The sequence below is a fragment of the Aethina tumida genome, chromosome 5, assembly GCF_024364675.1.
Source record: "Aethina tumida isolate Nest 87 chromosome 5, icAetTumi1.1, whole genome shotgun sequence".
Classification (NCBI taxonomy): Eukaryota; Metazoa; Arthropoda; class Insecta; order Coleoptera; family Nitidulidae; genus Aethina; species Aethina tumida.
The window spans coordinates 28,938,183-28,945,603 of record NC_065439.1 but is presented as its reverse complement, the minus strand read 5'-3'; positions in this window follow the sequence as shown (position 1 = coordinate 28,945,603).

Below are 7,421 nucleotides of genomic sequence, written 5' to 3'. Positions count from 1 at the left end.
TAACCTAACCTAACCTAACCTAACCTAACCTAACCTAACCTAACCTAACCTAACCTAACCTAACCTAACCTAACCTAACCTAACCTAACCTAACCTAACCTAACCTAACCTAACCTAACCTAACCTAACCTAACCTAACCTAACCTAACCTAACCTAACCTAACCTAACCTAACCTAACCTAACCTAACCTAACCTAACCTAACCTAACCTAACCTAACCTAACCTAACCTAACCTAACCTAACCTAACCTAACCTAACCTAACCTAACCTAACCTAACCTAACCTAACCTAACCTAACCTAACCTAACCTAACCTAACCTAACCTAACCTAACCTAACCTAACCTAACCTAACCTAACCTAACCTAACCTAACCTAACCTAACCTAACCTAACCTAACCTATACCTAACCTAACCTAACCTAACCTAACCTAACCTAACCTAACCTAACCTAACCTAACCTAACCTAACCTAACCTAACCTAACCTAACCTAACCTAACCTAACCTAACCTAACCTAACCTAACCTAACCTAACCTAACCTAACCTAACCTAACCTAACCTAACCTAACCTAACCTAACCTAACCTAACCTAACCTAACCTAACCTAACCTAACCTAACCTAACCTAACCTAACCTAACCTAACCTAACCTAACCTAACCTAACCTAACCTAACCTAACCTAACCTAACCTAACCTAACCTAACCTAACCTAACCTAACCTAACCTAACCTAACCTAACCTAACCTAACCTAACCTAACCTAACCTAACCTAACCTAACCTAACCTAACCTAACCTAACCTAACCTAACCTAACCTAACCTAACCTAACCTAACCTAACCTAACCTAACCTAACCTAACCTAACCTAACCTAACCTAACCTAACCTAACCTAACCTAACCTAACCTAACCTAACCTAACCTAACCTAACCTAACCTAACCTAACCTAACCTAACCTAACCTAACCTAACCTAACCTAACCTAACCTAACCTAACCTAACCTAACCTAACCTAACCTAACCTAACCTAACCTAACCTAACCTAACCTAACCTAACCTAACCTAACCTAACCTAACCTAACCTAACCTAACCTAACCTAACCTAACCTAACCTAACCTAACCTAACCTAACCTAACCTAACCTAACCTAACCTAACCTAACCTAACCTAACCTAACCTAACCTAACCTAACCTAACCTAACCTAACCTAACCTAACCTAACCTAACCTAACCTAACCTAACCTAACCTAACCTAACCTAACCTAACCTAACCTAACCTAACCTAACCTAACCTAACCTAACCTAACCTAACCTAACCTAACCTAACCTAACCTAACCTAACCTAACCTAACCTAACCTAACCTAACCTAACCTAACCTAACCTAACCTAACCTAACCTAACCTAACCTAACCTAACCTAACCTAACCTAACCTAACCTAACCTAACCTAACCTAACCTAACCTAACCTAACCTAACCTAACCTAACCTAACCTAACCTAACCTAACCTAACCTAACCTAACCTAACCTAACCTAACCTAACCTAACCTAACCTAACCTAACCTAACCTAACCTAACCTAACCTAACCTAACCTAACCTAACCTAACCTAACCTAACCTAACCTAACCTAACCTAACCTAACCTAACCTAACCTAACCTAACCTAACCTAACCTAACCTAACCTAACCTAACCTAACCTAACCTAACCTAACCTAACCTAACCTAACCTAACCTAACCTAACCTAACCTAACCTAACCTAACCTAACCTAACCTAACCTAACCTAACCTAACCTAACCTAACCTAACCTAACCTAACCTAACCTAACCTAACCTAACCTAACCTAACCTAACCTAACCTAACCTAACCTAACCTAACCTAACCTAACCTAACCTAACCTAACCTAACCTAACCTAACCTAACCTAACCTAACCTAACCTAACCTAACCTAACCTAACCTAACCTAACCTAACCTAACCTAACCTAACCTAACCTAACCTAACCTAACCTAACCTAACCTAACCTAACCTAACCTAACCTAACCTAACCTAACCTAACCTAACCTAACCTAACCTAACCTAACCTAACCTAACCTAACCTAACCTAACCTAACCTAACCTAACCTAACCTAACCTAACCTAACCTAACCTAACCTAACCTAACCTAACCTAACCTAACCTAACCTAACCTAACCTAACCTAACCTAACCTAACCTAACCTAACCTAACCTAACCTAACCTAACCTAACCTAACCTAACCTAACCTAACCTAACCTAACCTAACCTAACCTAACCTAACCTAACCTAACCTAACCTAACCTAACCTAACCTAACCTAACCTAACCTAACCTAACCTAACCTAACCTAACCTAACCTAACCTAACCTAACCTAACCTAACCTAACCTAACCTAACCTAACCTAACCTAACCTAACCTAACCTAACCTAACCTAACCTAACCTAACCTAACCTAACCTAACCTAACCTAACCTAACCTAACCTAACCTAACCTAACCTAACCTAACCTAACCTAACCTAACCTAACCTAACCTAACCTAACCTAACCTAACCTAACCTAACCTAACCTAACCTAACCTAACCTAACCTAACCTAACCTAACCTAACCTAACCTAACCTAACCTAACCTAACCTAACCTAACCTAACCTAACCTAACCTAACCTAACCTAACCTAACCTAACCTAACCTAACCTAACCTAACCTAACCTAACCTAACCTAACCTAACCTAACCTAACCTAACCTAACCTAACCTAACCTAACCTAACCTAACCTAACCTAACCTAACCTAACCTAACCTAACCTAACCTAACCTAACCTAACCTAACCTAACCTAACCTAACCTAACCTAACCTAACCTAACCTAACCTAACCTAACCTAACCTAACCTAACCTAACCTAACCTAACCTAACCTAACCTAACCTAACCTAACCTAACCTAACCTAACCTAACCTAACCTAACCTAACCTAACCTAACCTAACCTAACCTAACCTAACCTAACCTAACCTAACCTAACCTAACCTAACCTAACCTAACCTAACCTAACCTAACCTAACCTAACCTAACCTAACCTAACCTAACCTAACCTAACCTAACCTAACCTAACCTAACCTAACCTAACCTAACCTAACCTAACCTAACCTAACCTAACCTAACCTAACCTAACCTAACCTAACCTAACCTAACCTAACCTAACCTAACCTAACCTAACCTAACCTAACCTAACCTAACCTAACCTAACCTAACCTAACCTAACCTAACCTAACCTAACCTAACCTAACCTAACCTAACCTAACCTAACCTAACCTAACCTAACCTAACCTAACCTAACCTAACCTAACCTAACCTAACCTAACCTAACCTAACCTAACCTAACCTAACCTAACCTAACCTAACCTAACCTAACCTAACCTAACCTAACCTAACCTAACCTAACCTAACCTAACCTAACCTAACCTAACCTAACCTAACCTAACCTAACCTAACCTAACCTAACCTAACCTAACCTAACCTAACCTAACCTAACCTAACCTAACCTAACCTAACCTAACCTAACCTAACCTAACCTAACCTAACCTAACCTAACCTAACCTAACCTAACCTAACCTAACCTAACCTAACCTAACCTAACCTAACCTAACCTAACCTAACCTAACCTAACCTAACCTAACCTAACCTAACCTAACCTAACCTAACCTAACCTAACCTAACCTAACCTAACCTAACCTAACCTAACCTAACCTAACCTAACCTAACCTAACCTAACCTAACCTAACCTAACCTAACCTAACCTAACCTAACCTAACCTAACCTAACCTAACCTAACCTAACCTAACCTAACCTAACCTAACCTAACCTAACCTAACCTAACCTAACCTAACCTAACCTAACCTAACCTAACCTAACCTAACCTAACCTAACCTAACCTAACCTAACCTAACCTAACCTAACCTAACCTAACCTAACCTAACCTAACCTAACCTAACCTAACCTAACCTAACCTAACCTAACCTAACCTAACCTAACCTAACCTAACCTAACCTAACCTAACCTAACCTAACCTAACCTAACCTAACCTAACCTAACCTAACCTAACCTAACCTAACCTAACCTAACCTAACCTAACCTAACCTAACCTAACCTAACCTAACCTAACCTAACCTAACCTAACCTAACCTAACCTAACCTAACCTAACCTAACCTAACCTAACCTAACCTAACCTAACCTAACCTAACCTAACCTAACCTAACCTAACCTAACCTAACCTAACCTAACCTAACCTAACCTAACCTAACCTAACCTAACCTAACCTAACCTAACCTAACCTAACCTAACCTAACCTAACCTAACCTAACCTAACCTAACCTAACCTAACCTAACCTAACCTAACCTAACCTAACCTAACCTAACCTAACCTAACCTAACCTAACCTAACCTAACCTAACCTAACCTAACCTAACCTAACCTAACCTAACCTAACCTAACCTAACCTAACCTAACCTAACCTAACCTAACCTAACCTAACCTAACCTAACCTAACCTAACCTAACCTAACCTAACCTAACCTAACCTAACCTAACCTAACCTAACCTAACCTAACCTAACCTAACCTAACCTAACCTAACCTAACCTAACCTAACCTAACCTAACCTAACCTAACCTAACCTAACCTAACCTAACCTAACCTAACCTAACCTAACCTAACCTAACCTAACCTAACCTAACCTAACCTAACCTAACCTAACCTAACCTAACCTAACCTAACCTAACCTAACCTAACCTAACCTAACCTAACCTAACCTAACCTAACCTAACCTAACCTAACCTAACCTAACCTAACCTAACCTAACCTAACCTAACCTAACCTAACCTAACCTAACCTAACCTAACCTAACCTAACCTAACCTAACCTAACCTAACCTAACCTAACCTAACCTAACCTAACCTAACCTAACCTAACCTAACCTAACCTAACCTAACCTAACCTAACCTAACCTAACCTAACCTAACCTAACCTAACCTAACCTAACCTAACCTAACCTAACCTAACCTAACCTAACCTAACCTAACCTAACCTAACCTAACCTAACCTAACCTAACCTAACCTAACCTAACCTAACCTAACCTAACCTAACCTAACCTAACCTAACCTAACCTAACCTAACCTAACCTAACCTAACCTAACCTAACCTAACCTAACCTAACCTAACCTAACCTAACCTAACCTAACCTAACCTAACCTAACCTAACCTAACCTAACCTAACCTAACCTAACCTAACCTAACCTAACCTAACCTAACCTAACCTAACCTAACCTAACCTAACCTAACCTAACCTAACCTAACCTAACCTAACCTAACCTAACCTAACCTAACCTAACCTAACCTAACCTAACCTAACCTAACCTAACCTAACCTAACCTAACCTAACCTAACCTAACCTAACCTAACCTAACCTAACCTAACCTAACCTAACCTAACCTAACCTAACCTAACCTAACCTAACCTAACCTAACCTAACCTAACCTAACCTAACCTAACCTAACCTAACCTAACCTAACCTAACCTAACCTAACCTAACCTAACCTAACCTAACCTAACCTAACCTAACCTAACCTAACCTAACCTAACCTAACCTAACCTAACCTAACCTAACCTAACCTAACCTAACCTAACCTAACCTAACCTAACCTAACCTAACCTAACCTAACCTAACCTAACCTAACCTAACCTAACCTAACCTAACCTAACCTAACCTAACCTAACCTAACCTAACCTAACCTAACCTAACCTAACCTAACCTAACCTAACCTAACCTAACCTAACCTAACCTAACCTAACCTAACCTAACCTAACCTAACCTAACCTAACCTAACCTAACCTAACCTAACCTAACCTAACCTAACCTAACCTAACCTAACCTAACCTAACCTAACCTAACCTAACCTAACCTAACCTAACCTAACCTAACCTAACCTAACCTAACCTAACCTAACCTAACCTAACCTAACCTAACCTAACCTAACCTAACCTAACCTAACCTAACCTAACCTAACCTAACCTAACCTAACCTAACCTAACCTAACCTAACCTAACCTAACCTAACCTAACCTAACCTAACCTAACCTAACCTAACCTAACCTAACCTAACCTAACCTAACCTAACCTAACCTAACCTAACCTAACCTAACCTAACCTAACCTAACCTAACCTAACCTAACCTAACCTAACCTAACCTAAACTTTTGTTTACACGTGAGACCACAATTGTCAAAATGCTTGAGACCACACCAGAATATAAATGACACCACACCTGAAATTGCCTGAGACCGCATCAAAAAATACCCGAGACCACACCCACAGATTGCCTGAGACCACACCAAAATATTTCCTGAGACCACATCAAAAACCACCCGAGACCATACCCAATTATTTTCTGAGACCGCATCAAAAGATTCCCGAGACCACGCCCAAATATTACCTGTGACCACACCCGAATATTACCTGACACCACATCCGTAAAGACTTGAGACCACGGTACAAAAAAATAAAGACATCAGATAATACCTGAAAACACTCCACTAAACACCTGAGACTTCACCATTAATCAGGATCGTATGACAACATCACATATCTGTAACCATCCCGAAATATACCTGAAATTTCACCAAATCATACCCGAGACCACACCAAAATATAATTTGTACACTCAGAACTACCCGAGTCCACGCCTGACAATAGGACTTGAAACTAAATGAGACCAGACCAAACCTCATCAAAATTGAAATCAAGCAATTGTTATGTAAATAAAACAAACAATTATTTATTAATAATTTACATCTTATATTAAATTTTACAATAAATGATGACTTATTAACCAATAATAATGTTTATTTATTATTAATGTACAACATTTTACAATAAATAATAGTTTATTATCTAATAATAATCCTTATTCGTTCTTAATGTACAACATATAATCAATTTTACAATAAACAATAGTTTATTATCTAATAATAATGCTTATTTGTTATTAACGTACAACATATAATCAATTTCACGTTAAATATTTCTTTATTATCCAATAACAGCGGTCATTTATAAATGTTTATTAAACAACACATACAACACACATTTCTATAATAATCACAGTCATGACTGTTTGTTTTATTTATCATTCATAATTTATTTTTAAAATAGCATAAAATATTAATTTTATTAAAATATAATAAATTTATATACATTTAACAGTTAGTTACACTAATACAACTAACAATGTAATAATTCATACAACTACTACACATTTTTAATATATTACATTAATCATTTAACATTTTAAACCTGATCGAAAATGCTTTGTTAACAATCAATTCATCAATTCATCAGTTCAACAATACAACAATTCATA